The sequence below is a fragment of the Sciurus vulgaris genome (genome assembly GCF_902686455.1).
Source record: "Sciurus vulgaris genome assembly, chromosome: 6".
In the NCBI taxonomy this organism is placed as follows: Eukaryota; Metazoa; Chordata; class Mammalia; order Rodentia; family Sciuridae; genus Sciurus; species Sciurus vulgaris.
Genome location: NC_136466.1, coordinates 70,992,001 through 71,008,356, shown reverse-complemented (window position 1 = coordinate 71,008,356; position 16,356 = coordinate 70,992,001). Strand labels below are relative to the sequence as shown.

The window sequence follows — 16,356 nt, the reverse complement described above, 5'->3', positions numbered from 1 at the left end:
TTCTCCATTAAGAATGATGTTGGCCATGGGCTTAGCATAAATAGCCTTTACAATGTTCAGGTATGTTCCTACTATCCCTATTTTTTCTAGTGTTTTGAGCATGAGGGATGTTGTATTTTGTCAAACACTTTCTCTGCATCAATTGAAATAATCATGATTCTTACCTTAAGTTTATTGATGTGATGAATTACATTTATTGATTTCTGGATGTTGAACCAAACTTGCTTCCCTGGGATGAACCCCACTTGATCGTGGTGCACTATCTTCTTAATATGTTTTTGTATGCAATTTACCAGAATTTCGTTAAGGATTTTTGTGTCTACATTCATCAGAGATATTGGTCTAAAATTTTATTTCCTTGATGTGCCTTTGTCTGGTTTTGGAATCAGAGTGATAGTAGCTTCATAAAATGAATTTGGAAGGGTTTCCTCCTTTTCTATTTCATGAAATACTTTGAGCAGTATTAGTATAAGTTCTTCTTTGAAGGTCTTAAAGAACTCAGCTGAGAATCCAACTGGTCCCAGGCTTTTCTTGGTTGGTAGGCTTTTAATGGCCTCTTCTGTTTCATTGCTTGAAATTGATCTGTTTAAATTGTCCTCCTGGTTCATTTTGGGAGGATCATATGACTCTAGAAATTTGTTGATGTCTTCGATATTTTCTATTTTGTTAGAGTATAGATTTTCAAAGGAGTTTCTAATTATGTTATGCATTTCAGTGGTGTCTGTCATGATATTTCCTTTTTCATCACAAATTTTAGTAATTTGAGTTTTCTCTCTCCTTCTCTTTGTTAGTGTGGCTAAGGGTTCATCTATTTTGTTTACTTTTTCAAAGAACCAACTTTTTGTTTGGTCAATTTTTTGAATTGTTTCTTTTGTTTCAATTTCATTGATTTTGGCTCTGATTTTAATTATTTCCTGTCTTCTACTACTTTTGGTGTTGTTTTGTTCTTCTTTTTCTAGGGCTCTGAGATGTAATATTTGGTCATTTAGTTGTTAACTTTTTATTCTTTTCTTGAATGAGCTCCATGCAATGAATTTTCCTCTTAGTACTGCTTTCATAGTGTCCCAGAGATTTTGATATGTTGTATCATTGTTCTCATTTACCTCGAAGAATATTTTTATCTCCTCCCTGATGTTTTCTGTTATCCATGCTTCATTAAATAGCATATTATTTAGGCTCCAGGTGTTGGAATAATTTCTGTTTTTATTTTGTAATAGATTTCTAATTTCTTTTTTTATATTCATTGACTTTTTTTATTGTAAACAAATGGGATACATGTTGTTTCAGTTTGTACATGGGGTAACAGCACACCATTTGCATATTCATATATTTACATAGAGTAATGATGTTTGATTCATTCTGTTATTTTTTTCCTTCCCCCCACCCCTCCCACCTCTCTTTTCCCTCTATACAGTCCCTCCTTCCTCCATTCTTGTCCCCCTCCCATCCCCCATTAAGTGTCATCATCTGCTTATCAGTGAGATCATTTGTCTTTTGGATTTTTGAGATTGGCTTATCTCACTTAACATGATATTCTCCAATTTCATCCATTTGCCTGCAAATGCCATAATTTTATTATTATTTATAGCTGAGTAATATTCCATTGTGTATATATATATATATATATATATATATACACCACAGTTTCTTTATCCATTCATCAATTGAAGGGCCTCTAGGTTGGTTCCATAGTCTGGCTATTGTGAATTGAGCCACTATGAACATTGATGTGGCTTTATCTCTGTAGTGTGCTGATTTAAAGTCCTTTGAGTATAGGTCAAGGAGTAGGATAGCTGGGTCAAATGGTAGGTCCATTCCAAGTTTTCTAAGGAATCTCCACACTGCTTTCCAGAGTGGCTGCACTAATTTGCAGTCCCACCAGCAATGTATGAGTGTACCTTTTCCCCCACATCCTCTCCAACACCTATTGTTGCTTGTATTCTTGATAATCGCCATTCTAATTGGGGTGAGATGGAATCTTAGCATGGTTTTGATTTGCATTTCTCTTATTACTAAAGATGGTGAACATTTTTTCATATGTTTGTTGATTGCTTGTACATCTTCTTCTGTGAAGCATCTATTCATATCCTTAGCCCATTTGTTGATTGGGTTATTTATATTCTTGGTGTAGAGTTTTTTGAGTTCTTTATATATTCTGGAAATTAGTGCTCTATCTGAAGTATGAGTGGCAAAGATATTCTCCCACTCTGTAGGCTCTCTCTTCGCATTGCTGATAGTTTCCTTTGCTGAGAGAAAGCTATTTAGTTTGAATCTATCCCAGTTATTGATTCTTGCTTTTATTTCTTGTGCTATGGGAGTCCTGTTAAGGAAGTCTGATCCTAAGCCAACAAGGTGAAGATTTGGACCTACTTTTTCTTCTCTAAGATGCAGGGTCTCTGGTCTGATTTCAAGGTCCTTGTTCCATTGTGAGTTGATTTTTGTGCAGGGTGAGAGATAGGGGTTTAGTTTCATTCTGTTGCATATGGATTTCCAGTTTTCCCAGCACCATTTGTTGAAGAGGCTATCTTTTCTACATTGCATATTTTTGGCCCCTTTGTCTAGTATGAGAAAATTGTACTTATTTGGGTTTGTGTCGCTGTCCTCTATTCTGTACCATTGATCTACCTGTCTGTTTTGGTACCAATACCATGCTGTTTTTGTTACTATTGCTTTGTAGTATAGTTGAAGTTCTGGTATTGCGATACCCCCTGTTTCATTCTTCCTGTTAAGGATTGCTTTAGCTACTCTGGGTTTCTTATTCTTCCAGATGAATTTCATGATTGCTTGCTCTATTTCTGTGAGGTACGCCATTGGGAATTTAATTGGAATTGCATTGAATCTGTGTAGCACTTTTGGTAGTATGGCCATTTTGACAATATTAATTCTGCCTATCTAAGAACATGGAAGATCTTTCCATCTTCTAAGGTCTTCCTCATTTCTTTCTTCAATGTTTTGTAGTTTTCATTGTAGAGATCTTTTACCTCTTTTGTGAGATTGATACCCAAGTATTTTATTTTTTTTGAGGCTATTGCAAATGGAGTTGTTTTCCTCATTTCCCTTTCAGCTGTTTTGTCGCTTGCATATAAAAATGCTGTAGATTTATGTGTGTTGATTTTATAGCATGCTATTTTGCTGAATTCATTGATGAGGTCTAGAAGTTTTCTGGAGGAGGTTTTTGGATCCTCTAAATATAGAATCATGTCATCAGCAAATAATGACAGCTTAAGTTCCTCTTTTCCTATTCGTATCCCTTTAATTTCTTTAGTCTGCCTAAATTGCTCTGGCTAGAGTTTCGAGGACAATGTTGAATAGAAGTGGGGAAAGAGGACATCCCTGTCTTTTTCCCGGTTTTAAAGGGAATGCTTTCAGTTTTTCTCCATTAAGAGTGATGTTGGCCATGGGCTTAGCATAAATAGCCTTCACAATGTTCAGGTATGTTCCTACTATCCCTATTTTTTCTAGTGTTTTAAGCATGAAAGGGTGTTGTATTTTGTCAAATGCTTTTTCTGCATCAATTGAAATAACCATATGATTCTTATCCTTAAGGCTATTGACATGATGGATTATGTTTATTGATTTACGAATGTTGAACCATCCTTGCATTCCAGGAATGAACCCCACTTGATCGTGGTGCACAATTTTCTTAATATGTTTTTGGATACCGTTTGCCAATATTTTGTTAAGGATCTTTGCATCTATATTCATCAAGGATATTGGTCTAAAATTTTCTTTCCTTGATGTGTCTTTTCCTGGTTTGGGTATGAGGGTGATATTAGCTTCATAGAATGAGTTCAGTAGGGTACCCTCCTTTTGTATTTCCTGGAATACTTTGAGAAGTATTGGAATGAGTTCTTCTTTGAAGGTCTTGTAGAACTCGGCTGAGAATCCGTCTGGTCCTGGGCTTTTCTTGGATGGTAGATTTTTTTTTTCAAATTAAGAAAGGTTTTATTTTTCAGACAAAATAAATATCATTAACAGACATACAAATGCCAGAGAAAGAGTTCACTGGGTTTTATAAAAGAGAGAACCACACACAAGTGTCAACTAACAATCAGAAACTCTGAAGAATGACCACTGCTTGTGGTGACAGAAGGACAACATGTGCTTGTCTAAGAGGTTGTTTTGTGTTTGTATCTTTGTGGAAATGCACAACAGTGAAGCAATGCAAGGCAAAGTGGCAGGTAGTCGAATTTGAAGCCCCTTTTCTCCACTCTAATGTGCTCTCATTCTGCTTTCCAGAATTAAAGTAATTGGTAGGTCATTTTCCAAAGAACTTTAATATCAAAGAACTCTTCCAAAAATCTAAAATAGACTCAAGGTCATGAGGAAAGTTATACAGGGTAGTGGGGGGGGGGGGTCGTGTTCTCAAAAGCCAGATTTCACACAATGGCAGGCACTAAATCTAGTCACGTGTGCTTGCAATAGAAGAGAAGACACTGGTCTTAATAGAGACTGGTCTTTTTCATGATGTGCAGGAACTCCTGCTCATTGACCTCTCTGTCTCCATCTCGATCAGCTTCATCAATCATTTCCTGCAGCTCCTCATCAGTCAGGTTCTCGCCCAACTCTTTGGCCACATGCTTCAGATTTTTGAATGAAATCTTTCCAGTTTCATCATCATTGAAGAGCTTGAAGCTTTCAGAATTTCTTCTTTTGTATTTTTCTCAGACATTTTCTGAGTCATCACAGTCAAAAAGTCACTAAAATTCATTTTTCCTGTCCCTTCTTTGTCAATTTCACTTATCATTTTCTTGATTTCTTCTTTCTTAGGTTCAAAGCCCAGGGCCCTCATTGCCACCTTTAGTTCCTTAACATCTATGGTCCCAGTTCCATCAGCATCCAAGAGATCAAAAGCTTCCCAGATTTCCTGCTTCTGCTCTTCAGTAAGCTCTGGCTTAGGACTCATCTATTTACGCTGGGCACTTGATGCCATGTTTGCCTTCTTAAAAGTGAAGGCCATTGCAAATGGACTCCGCTGCTGGTTGTTAAGGCAACAGCGTACACACAGATTCTGGATGGTAGATTTTTAATGGCTTCTTCTATTTCATTGCTTGATATTGATCTGTTTAAATCGTGTATGTCCTCCTGGTTCAGTTTGGGAGGAGCATATGTCTCTAGAAATTTGTCAATGTCTTTGGTAGTTTCTATTTTGTTGGAATACAGATTTTCAAAGTAGCTTCTCATTATGTTCTGCATCTCAGTGGTGTCTGTCGTGATATTTCCTTCTGCATCATGTATTTTAGTAATTTGAGTCTTCTCTCTCCTTCTCTTTGTTAGTGTGGCTAAGGGTTTATCAATTTTGTTTACTTTCTCAAAGAACCAACTTTTTGTTATGTCAATTTTTGGATAGTTTCTTTTGTTTCAATTTCATTGATTTCAGCTCTGATTTTAATTATTTTCTGTCTTCTACTATTTTTGCTGTTATTCTGTTCTTCTTTTTCTAGGGCTTTGAGCTGTAATGTTAGGTCATTTAGTTGTTGACTTTTCATTCTTTTCTGGAATGCACTCCATGCAATGAATTTTCCTCTTAATACCGCTTTCATAGTGTCCCAGAGATTTTGATATGTTGTATCATCATTCTCATTGACCTCTAAGAATTTTTAAATCTCCTCCCTGATGTTTTTTGTTATCCATGTTTCATTCAATAGCATATTATTTAGTCTCTAAGTGTTGGAGTAATTTCCTTTTTTTATTTTGTCATTGATTTCTACTCTCAGTCCATTATGATCTGATAGAACACAAGGCAGTATCTCTATTTTTTTGACTTTTCCTAAGGGCTGCTTTGTGGCATAACACATGGTCTATTTTCGAAAAGGTTCCATGTGCTGCTGAGAAGAAAGTGTATTCACTCGTTGAGGGATGGAATATTCTATTTATGTCTATTAAGTCTAGGTTATTGATTGTGTTATTGAGTTCTATGGTTTTTTTGGTTGGATTTTGTTTGGAAGATCTATCTAGTGGTGACAGTGGTGCGTAAAGTCGCCCAGAATTATTGTGTTGTGATCTATGTGATTCTTGAAATTGAGAAGGATTTGCTTGATGTACAGGGATGCACCATTGTTTGGGGCATAAATATTTACTATGGTTATGTCTTCCTGATTTATGGTTCCCTAAGCAGTATGAAATGTCCTTCTTTATCCCTTCTGACTAACTTTGGCTTGAAGTGCATTTTATCTGATATAAGGATGGAAACCCCCACTTTTTTACTGAGTCCATATGCATGGTAGGTTTTTTCCCATCCTTTCATCTTTAGTCTGTGGATGTCTTTTTCTATGAGATGAGTCTCTTGCAGGCAGCATATTGTTGGGTCTTTCTTTTTAATCCATTCTGCTAGTCTATGTCTTTTGATTGAGGAGTTTAGGCCATTAACATTCAGGGTTATTATTGAGAAATGATTTGTATTCCCAGTCATTTGGCTTATTTTTGGTTTTTAAGTTGGCTTGGTTTCTCCTTTGAGTGGTTTTTCTCTAAGGTAGTTCCTCCCTTTGCTGACCTCCATTGTTGTTTTTCATTTCCTCCTCATGGAATATTTTGCTGAGAACATTCTGTAGTGCAGGCTTTGTATTTGTAAATTCTTTGAACTTTTGTTTATCATGGAAGGATTTTATTTCATCTTCAAATCTGAAGGTTAGTTTTGTTGAGTAAAGGACTCTTGGTTGGCAACCATGTTCTTTCAGAGCTTGAAATATGTTGTTCCAGGCCCTTCTAGCTTTTAGATTCTGGGTTGAGGAGTCTGCTGCTATCCATATTGGTTTTTCCCTATATGTAATCTGATGCTTTTCTCTCATGGCCTTCAAAATCCTATCTTTATTTTGAATGTTAGGCATTTTCATTATAATGTGCCTTGGTGTGGATCTGTTATGATTCTGTGCATTTGGTGTTCTGTAAGCCTCTTGTATTTGATTTTCCATTTCATTCTTCAGGTTTGGGAAATTTTCTGATATTATTTCATTGAATAGGTTGTTCATTCCTTTGGTTTGTATCTCTGTGTCTTCCTCAATCCCAATAATTCTTAAATTTGGTGTTTTCATGATGTCCCATAGTTCTTGGAGATTCTGTTCATGATTTCTTACCATCTTCTCTGTTTGGGCGACTTTATATTCAAGATTAAATATTTTGTCTTCATTGTCTGAGGTTCTGTCTTCCAAGTGGTCTAGTCTGTTGGTGATGCTTTCCATTGAGTTTTTTATTTGGTTTATTGTCTCCTTCATTTCAAGGATTTCTTTTCTTTTTTTCTTTTTTTCTTTCTTTCTTTTTTTTTTTTTTTGAGAATCTCTATCTCTTTGTTGAAATGATCTTTTGCTTCCTGCAGGTGCTCTTTCAACTGCTGATTGGTATGATCATTCATTGCCTGCATTTGCTCTCTTATCTCATCCTTTGCTTTGCGAATCATCTTAATCATGTATAATCTGAAGTCCTTTTCTGACATTTCTTCTAACATAGTGTCATTGGATTCTATTACTATAGAATCTAGATTTGTTTGGATCATTTTCTTCCCTTGTTTTTTCATGTTGTTCATGTATCTTCCCCTCTAGCAGTGCAGATCTGGGGTATTGCAGATTTCCCCCTATAGGCTTTTAGTGGCCCTATAGGCTTCCAAAACCCTTTCTTTAAGGGGAGATCAATATTAGCAGTGCCCAAATCAAACACTATGCAATCCTAGACCAAATAGCCCCTATGGGGACAATAACAAAATTGTCATAATAAACAAAATGAGTTCAAAAGTTATCTTCGGTAAAACAAACAGGTTTGCAATAAGGACTGCAGTTTCTAATGGAGGACAAAGAGGATGCAGAGGGATGTAGAATATGGCTGTCAATGGGATAAGAAAAGAATATACAGAAGTTCTAGAAAATAGAAAGGGTGACAGTGTAATCAAAAGAAATCAGATGTTAGCATGCAAATAAGGGAGAAAGAGACTCTGAGGGAACAGGTAAACAAAAGGAAAAGAAAGCAAGAAAGGTAAAGAAATAAAAACTTAAATATTTTTTTAAAAGGAGAAAAAAGAAAATCTACTGTATAACACTCATATACTAATGAAACCTCCCAGTGTTCAGTAGCCTGATGTATGAGAGGTACCTGACAATGAGCTTCAAGCCTCCAGCAGGTGTCTCAGGATGGAATTTGCCCCACCCGAAGATTGGAGCTACGGCTTCCAGGATTATCCAAGATGGCTGCTCTGGCTTCCAAATGTGTTGGCAAATGGGGAGCTGCAGCTCAGGGTTGGACATGGTCAGCTGGAGGTCCTGGAGACAGGATGCAGTTGGTCTGGCAGGGGTCCTGGAGGTCGGGTGTGTTTGGTGTGGCTGTGGGATCCTGGAGGCTGAGTGCAGTCGGTCTGAGTTCCCGGTGATAGGGCACAGTCAGTTGGTCTGAGGGTCCTGGCGGCAGGGAGCAGTCAGTTGATGTGAGGGCCCCAGAGGCAGGGAGTGATCAGTCAGGCTGAGGGATCCTGGAGATGGGGCTCAGTCAGTCCAGCCAGGGGCCTGGCTGTTGTCTCAAAATGGCGGCAGCCACGTGTAATCAAACCTGCAGGTACTGTAACAGTGAACTTGCAGGCGACAGCAGGCAGCTGGTTCTCCACTGGTGGTCTGCGGTCAGTCTGCTGGCAGCTGTCGGACGATAGGGAGGTGAACCTTGAGCATTGGGTGGTGCATAGGGGTAAGGCAGGCGATGGACAGGCTAGAGGCAGGCAAATGGCGGATGATAGACACCTGACAGTGAGCAATCTGCTCTCAAAAAAGGCATCGATATGCTGGCAGATTGCAGGTGATCACAGCAGACAAATGGGGTAAAGAGCAGGAGATCGATAAGCAGCAAAACTGCCTCATGGATAAACAGATATCCTCTGCTTGAATCCCTTGATTTCTAATTTCATTCCATTATGATCTGATAGAACACAAGGTAGTATTTCTATTTTTTTTTTTTTTTTTTTTGCATTTTCTAAGGGTTGCTTTGTGGCATAACATATAGTCTATTTTAGAGAGGGTTCCATGTGCTTCTGAGAAGAAAGTGTATTCGCTCGTTGATGGATGGAATATTCCATATATGTCTGTTAAGTCTAAGTTACTGATTGTGTTATTGAGTTCTATGGTTTCTTTGTTTCATTTTTGTTTGGAAAATCTATGCAGTGGTGACAGCAGTTTGTTAAAATCACCCAGAATTATTGTGTTGTGGTCTATTCAATTCCTGGAATTAAGAAGGATTTGTTCAATGAACATGGATGCACCATTGTTTGGGGCATAAATATTTACTATCGTTATGTCTTCCTGATTTATGGTTCCCTTAAGCAGTATGAAATTTCCTTCTTTATCCCTTCTGCCTAACTGTGGCTTAAAGTGCACTTTATCTGATATAAGGATGGAAACCCCCACTTTTTTACTGAGTCCGCGTGTGTGGTAGGTTTTTCCCTATACTTTTACCTTTAGTCTGTGGATGTCATTTTCTATGAGATGAGTCTCTTGAAGGCAGTATATTGTTGGGTCTTTCTTTTTAATCCAATCTGCCAGTCTATGTCTTTTGATTGATGAATTTAGGCCATTAACATTCAGGGTTATTATTGAGAAATGATTTGTATTCCCAGTCATTTGGCTTATTTTTGGTTTTTAACTTGACTTGGTTTCTCCTTTGGTTTTTCCTTTAAGGTAGTTCCTCCCTTTGCTGACCTCCATTGTTGCTTTTCATTTCCTCCTCATGGAATATTTTGCTGAGACTATTGTGTAGTGCAGGCTTTCTATTTGTAAATCCTTTTAACTTTTGTTTTTCATGGAAGGATTTTATTTCATCTTCAAATCTGAAGGTTAGTTTTGCTGAGTATAGGACTCTTGGTTGGCAACCATGTTCTTTCAGAGCTTGAAATATGTTGCTCCAGGCCCTTCTAACTCTTAGGTTCTGGGCTGCGAAATCTGCCAATATCCAAATTCGTTTCTCCCTATATGTAATCGGATGCTTTTCTCTCATGGCCTTCAAAATCCTATCTTTATTTTGTATGTAAGCAATTTTCATTATAATGTGCCTTGGTGTGGATTTGTGGTTCTGTGCATTTGGTGTTCTGTAAGCCTCTTGTATTTGATTTTCCATTTCATTCTTCAGGTTTGGGAAATTTTCTGATATTATTTCATTGAATAGGTTGTTCATTCCTTTGGTTTGTATCTCTGTGTCTTCCTCAATCCCAATAATTCTTAAATTTGGTGTTTTCATGATGTCCTATAGTTCTTGGAGGTTTTTTTTTTTTCATGATTTCTTACCATCTTCTCTGTTTGGGCGACTTTATATTCAAGATTAAATATTTTGTCTTCATTGTCTGAGGTTCTGTTTTCCAAGTGATCTAGTCTGTTGGTGATGCTCTCCATTGAGTTTTTTATTTGGTTTATTTTTTCCTTCATTTCAAGGATTTTTGTTTGTTTGTTTGTTTTTTTTTCAGAATCTCTATCTCTTTGTTGAAATGATCTTTCGCTTCCTGCAGTTGCTCTTTCAACTGCTTATCGGAGTGATCATTCATTGCCTGTATTTGCTCTCTTATCTCATTCTTTGTTTTGAGAATTATTTTAATTATGTATATTCTGAAATTCTGTATTTTCTGACATTTCTTCTATCATGCTGTCACTGGATTCTATTAATATAGAATCTAGTTTTGTTTGGATTATTTTCTTCTCTTGTTTTTTCATGCTGTTCACATATCTTCCCCTCTAGCAGTGCAGATCTGGGGTATTGCAGTTTCCCCCTGTCTATATGCTTATAGTGACCCTATACATTTCCAAAACCTCTTCTTTAAGGGGGAGATCAATATTAGCAGTATCCAATACAATTTGCAGCCCTAAACCAAATAGCCCCTATGAAGACATTAACAATATTGTCATAATAAACAGAATGAGTTCAGTTATTATCTGCAGTATAACAAACAGATTTGCAATAAGGTCTGCAGTTTCTAATGGAGGACAAAGAATATGGAGGGGGTGTAGGATGTAACTGTTAATGGGATAAGAAAAGAGTATAAAGAAGTTCTAGATCATAGAAAGTGTGAAAGTGTGATCAAAAGAAGTTTGTTGTTAGCATGAGAAAAGGGAGAAAGAGACCCTGAGGAAACAGGTACACAAAAGGAAAATAGAGCAAAAGTAAAGAAATAAAAACTTAAAAATTTTCAAAAAGGAGAGGAAAAAAAAATTTACACTATAACAGTCATATTGTGCCGCCCGCGGCAGCAATTGCATGGGTATTAATTGGAGGTGGACTGGAAATAAACTACTTCTATTCCTGTGCTGCTTCCTTGCTTGTTTGCTTATTCTCTAGCTTATAGAGGAAAAAAGAGGCTTGCTTGATTTTAGAGAAAGAGAGGCTTTGAGAGAAAGATAGGCCTTGCTTATAGAGGAAGTTTTAGAGAAAGAGAGGCTTGCTATGCTTATCTTATTCTTCTTAGAGTTCTGCTGCTTCTTCTTAGAGGTAGGTCCCGCATCCTGTGAACTAGGTGCTATCTATCTGTGATCTACGACCTAGAGGTGTGTTCTCAGTTCTCCGCTCTATGATCTGCCTTCTGCCACTGCCTGCTGCTTACTGCTTCTTCTCTGTGCTAGCTGCTGCTTCTCTCTGCTAGCTGCTTTTTTTTCTCTGCTAGCTACTTCTTCCTCCTCTTCTTCTTACTGATAGCTGCTTCTCTTTCCTTCTACCTACTGCCAGCTTATATTCCCTCCAGGAGGTGGAGGGCGGGGCCACATCAGTTGAGATCAGGCGAAGAACCAGCTGCCCTATCACAGCAAAGGTTAAAATGAGCAGGCACAAGCAGGAGCACTCGGGAACACATGTGCACACGTTGTGTGTGTGGACTCACTTGAATACGGCCAATGATAAATCACCTGGGTGTGCTTATGTTAATTAACCTCCTCACTGCTGATGTGATCCAAACAACCTCTGGCTGACCACCAGGTGCCATCCTGGTGCAGCCCACATGGCACAGCCCCCAACATCATATAGTATTCAAACCTTCCAATCTTCAGTAGCCTGATGCATGAGAGGTACCTGAGGATGAGATTGCATTCTCTAGCAGGCATCTCAGGATGGGATTTGCCACACCTAAAGATGGGAGCTACTTCTTCCAGGATAATCCAAGATGGCCACTCTGGCTTCTAAATGTGTTGGCGAATGGGGAGCTGCAGCTGGGGGTGTGGTCAAGGTCGATGGGGGTCCTGGAGGTGGGGTGTGGTTCGTTGGGCTGAGGGGTTCTGGAGACGGGGCTTGGTCAGTCTGGCCAGGGGTTCTACAGATCCTGGCTGTTGTTTCAAATTGGCCGTAGCCATGTGTAACCAAATCTGCAGGTTCTGTGACAGTGGACTTCTAGGCAACAGCAGCAGCTGGTGATCCCTTGACCCCGCCCCCCCCCATTATGGATCAGCATCCACACATCAGAGAAAACCTTTGGCCTTTGATTTTTTTAGATTGGCTTATTTTGCTTAGCATGATATTCTCCAACTCCATCCATTTACCTACAAATGCCATGATTTCATTCTTCTTTAAGGCTGAATAATATTCCATTGTGTATATGTACCACATTTTCTTTATCCATTCATCTATTGAATGGCACCTAGGTTGGTTCCACAGTTTAGCTATTGTGAATTGAGCTGGTAAACATTGATGTTACTGCATCACTGTAGTATGCTGATTTTAAGTCCTTTTGGTATAAACTGAGGAGTAGGATAGCTGAGTCAAATGGTGGTTCCATTCCAAGTTTTCTAAGGAATCTCCATACTTCTTTCCAGATGGTTGTACTAATTTGCAGCCCCACCAGCAATGTATGAGTGAAGTATTGCCATCTTAACAGTAATAAGTGTTCTGATCCATGAACATGGAAGGTTTTTTCCATCCCATGGAAACATTTTTTCCATTTATTTATTTCAATGATTTTTGTAGTTTTCAGAGAGTATGTTTTATGCTTTTGTTGTTAAAATCTGTTTTTTAATGTTTTATTCTTTTTCATGGTATTTTAAATAGAATTTCTTTTTATTTCACTTTTGATTTTTTAATTGCAAGTACAGGTAATATGATTAATTTTTATTTATTGATTTTGTATTCTTACTGAGATCATTTATTAGTTTTAGTAGTTTTTAGTGTATTCTTTAGGATTTTCTATATGCAGGACTATTAATCTCCAAGTAGTTTTAATCTTCCTTTCAATCTGAATGTTTTGATTTCATTTTATTGCCCAATTGCTCTGACTAGAACCTTTAGCAGAATGTTGAGTAGAGGTGGTGAAGGCTTACAACCCTGAGAGGATAGGGTGAAAGCAGTTTTTTTAACCTGTAATCATGCTCTTACCCATGGGTTTTAAATAAATGCCCTTATCAGAATAAGGAAATTCTCTTGTTGATAGTTTGTAGAACTTTTTTGCTATGAAATGGTGTTGGAGATTCCAAATGCTTTTTCTGCATCTATTGAAATGATCAAGTGGTCTTTGATTTTTATTCTGTTGATATGGTGTTTTTGGACTGAATTGTCCCCCTGCCAATTCATATTGTGAAGTCCTGATCTCTAGAAACTCAGAATGTGACTATATTTGGAGAGGGGGGTCTTCAAAGAGGTAATTAAGTCAAAACAAGGTCATTAGAGTAGATAATAATTCAAAATAACTGGTGTCCTTAAAAGAAGAGGAGATTCAGACACACACACACACACACACACACACACACACACACACACATATGTAAAGAATATCATGTGAAGATACTAGGAGAACACGTCCTCTACAAGCCAACGAGAGAGACTTTTGAAGAAACCAATGCTGTCAATACCCTGATCTTGGACTTCTAGTCACTGGAAATGCAAGGAAATAAATTCTGTTGTTTATGCCACCCATTCTGTGGTTATTTTGTAATGTAAGTCTTAGCAAATTTGAATAGATTTTGGTTCCATTAAATAGAGTTTTATTGCAATAAATACCTGAAAATGTGGAATCAGTTTTGGAATTGGGTAACTAGTAAGTCTGGAAGATTTTTGAGGTGCTTATTAGAAAAATCTCACCTTACTTGAAGAAACTGTTGGTAGAAATGTGGATGTTACAGATGACTGTGAGCTCAGTAAGAAAAGAAACTATAGACAAAACTTCTATCATTTTAGAGATATACATATATCATGAACACAATGCTGGTAGAAATACAAATATTAAGGATGCTTCTGTTGACGTCTCAAATGGAAATGAGGCACATATTGGAAACTGGAGGAAATGCAAAAAGTTGACTTAGTTGTGTAGTAGTGTTTTATGGAAAGCAAAACTTGTGCATGACAAACTTGAATATTTGGTTGAGATTTTTAAGTGAACAGTTGAAAGCTTAGTCTGGTTTCTCTTTGCATCTTAGAGTAAGATGTAAGAAGAGAGCGATAATTGAGGAAGGAAGTGATAAGCAAAAAGGACTTGGACCGGGATTGTAGCTCAGTGGTAGAGTGCTTGTCTAGCATGTATAAGGCCCTGGGTTCAGTCCCCAGCACTGGAAAAAAATAAAACCAGAACTTGAATATTTGGGATGTTTTCAATCTCTTAAAGAGGAAATAAACCAGAAAACGTCTTTGGAGAGATTATAACTGTGTGACTCGTGGATTCAATTAGCCATTTCAGCCAAAATCAGGAATAGAGATGGGAGTATACCAGCAGAAATCCTGGCAGCTTGGACCCAAGCAGGTAGAGATGGGATGAAGCAAAGGAAGGCTGTCCAGCTTCTGGAATCCTACAGTGCCACTATTGCTGTGACCATGAATTATCCTCCAGGAAAAAGAAAAAATTACCCTAAAACTGGTTTAGATATTAGCAAGGCTGCCAGTGCCACCCCAGACCCAGAGGGCACAGGGCTAAGGGGATAGGGCTGCCACTCTGGAGAGACCAGAAGGTGGCACCACCCAAGTGGATCCAGAGTGCAGACTATCAAAATAAAGAGGTTTTATTTTCCAGCATTAAAATCAATGCAATTTTGCCCTGCTAGGTTAGGTACTTGCCACCTTGTGGCTTATTTTTTTTATTCCTCCCTTTTGAAATGAGAGTGCCTATCCTATGCCTTTCTCACCATTGAATTTTAGAATCAGATAACTTGTCTTTCTTTGCAGATTCATAGTGGAAGAGGAATTTTGTCCTAGGAAGAATCATATCTCACATCTTACCTATACTTTATTTAGGTGAGATTTGGGACTTTGAGTTAGGAGCCAGTAGTCAGAATACTATGAGTTACATTGTGTTCCTCTCCAAATTCTAAACTCAGTACCTAAGAAATCCCAGTACCTGACTGTATTATTTATGTAAGGTTAATAGTAGCGTTAATCTTTTTTTTTTTTTTTTTTTTTTTTTTTTTTGTGCTGGGGATTGAACCCAGGGCCTTGTGCATGCAAGGCAAGCACACTACCAACTGAGCTATATCCCCAGCCCCTTCTTTCTTTTCTTGTAGTAGTAATTTGAATCTTTTGGCTCTTTCTCTTGGGTAGTGTAGGTAAAGTTGTGTTAATTTTGTTCATCCTTTCAAGGAAGAACTTGTGGTTTCATTGTCTTTATTGTTTTTTCTACTCTTTATTTCATTAAATTCTTTTCTAATTATTTCCTTCCTTACTTTTCATTTGAGTTGAGTTTGCTTGTATTTTTCCAATGTCTTAAGGTGGAAGGTTATGTTGTTGATTTGAGATCTTTTTAAAAGAATATTGACATGTGCAGCTATAAATTTCTTTCTTAGGACAATTTTAGCTGTATCCTATAAATTTTAACATGTTCTGTCTTCATTTTCATTCATCTAAGGTTAATTTCTAATCTCTCTAGGTTTATTATTTGACTTTTGGGTTATTGTGTGTTGTTTAATTTCTACTTGTTTGTGAATTATCTATATTATTTTGTTTATTGATTTCTAATTTTACTCCACTGTGGTCGAAGAACATACATTGTATGATATCAATCTTCTAAAATTTGTTTAGGTTTGTTTTGTGGCTTAGCATAAATCTTATCATGGAGAATGTTCTACATGTAATTGAGAAGAATGTGTATTCTGTGGCTGATGGATGGATATTCTACAGATTTTACTATGATCTAAGTGCTTTTGTCTTCTCTTCCCACATTCATGTTGAAACCTAACATTCAGTGTGGTAGTATGAAGAGGTGGTGCCTTTGAAAGGTGATTAAGTCATGAGGATACTGCCCTCACATGTAAAGTTTAACTGGGGTCCAGCTATAAGGGTTAAAGGGAGAGTAATAAAGAGGTAAGCACACAGGATGGTGAAGAGCAAGAAGTGGCTCTCATGGGAAAGTCAGTCCAGTTCTATTCCAGGGTCATATCGTTACCTAGGTTCCATAGTACAATTAGCTTTGTGCATGTGCAGATCACATAACTTGCTTGTGTCTCA

General features: G+C 37.6%; 1 protein-coding gene and 1 pseudogene across 2 annotated transcripts in view; one reads left to right on the top strand and one right to left on the bottom strand.

The window, feature by feature from the left end:
- LOC306664320 (uncharacterized protein) overlaps positions 1 to 16,356 on the top strand; it is a 241,121-nt gene that overhangs the window by 130,127 nt on the left and 94,638 nt on the right. The gene's annotated exons all lie outside the window — the stretch shown is intronic.
- On the bottom strand, positions 3,928 to 5,005 carry LOC306663822 (centrin-2-like; annotated as a pseudogene). The gene has a single exon. The product of its transcript is annotated as a centrin-2-like (transcript).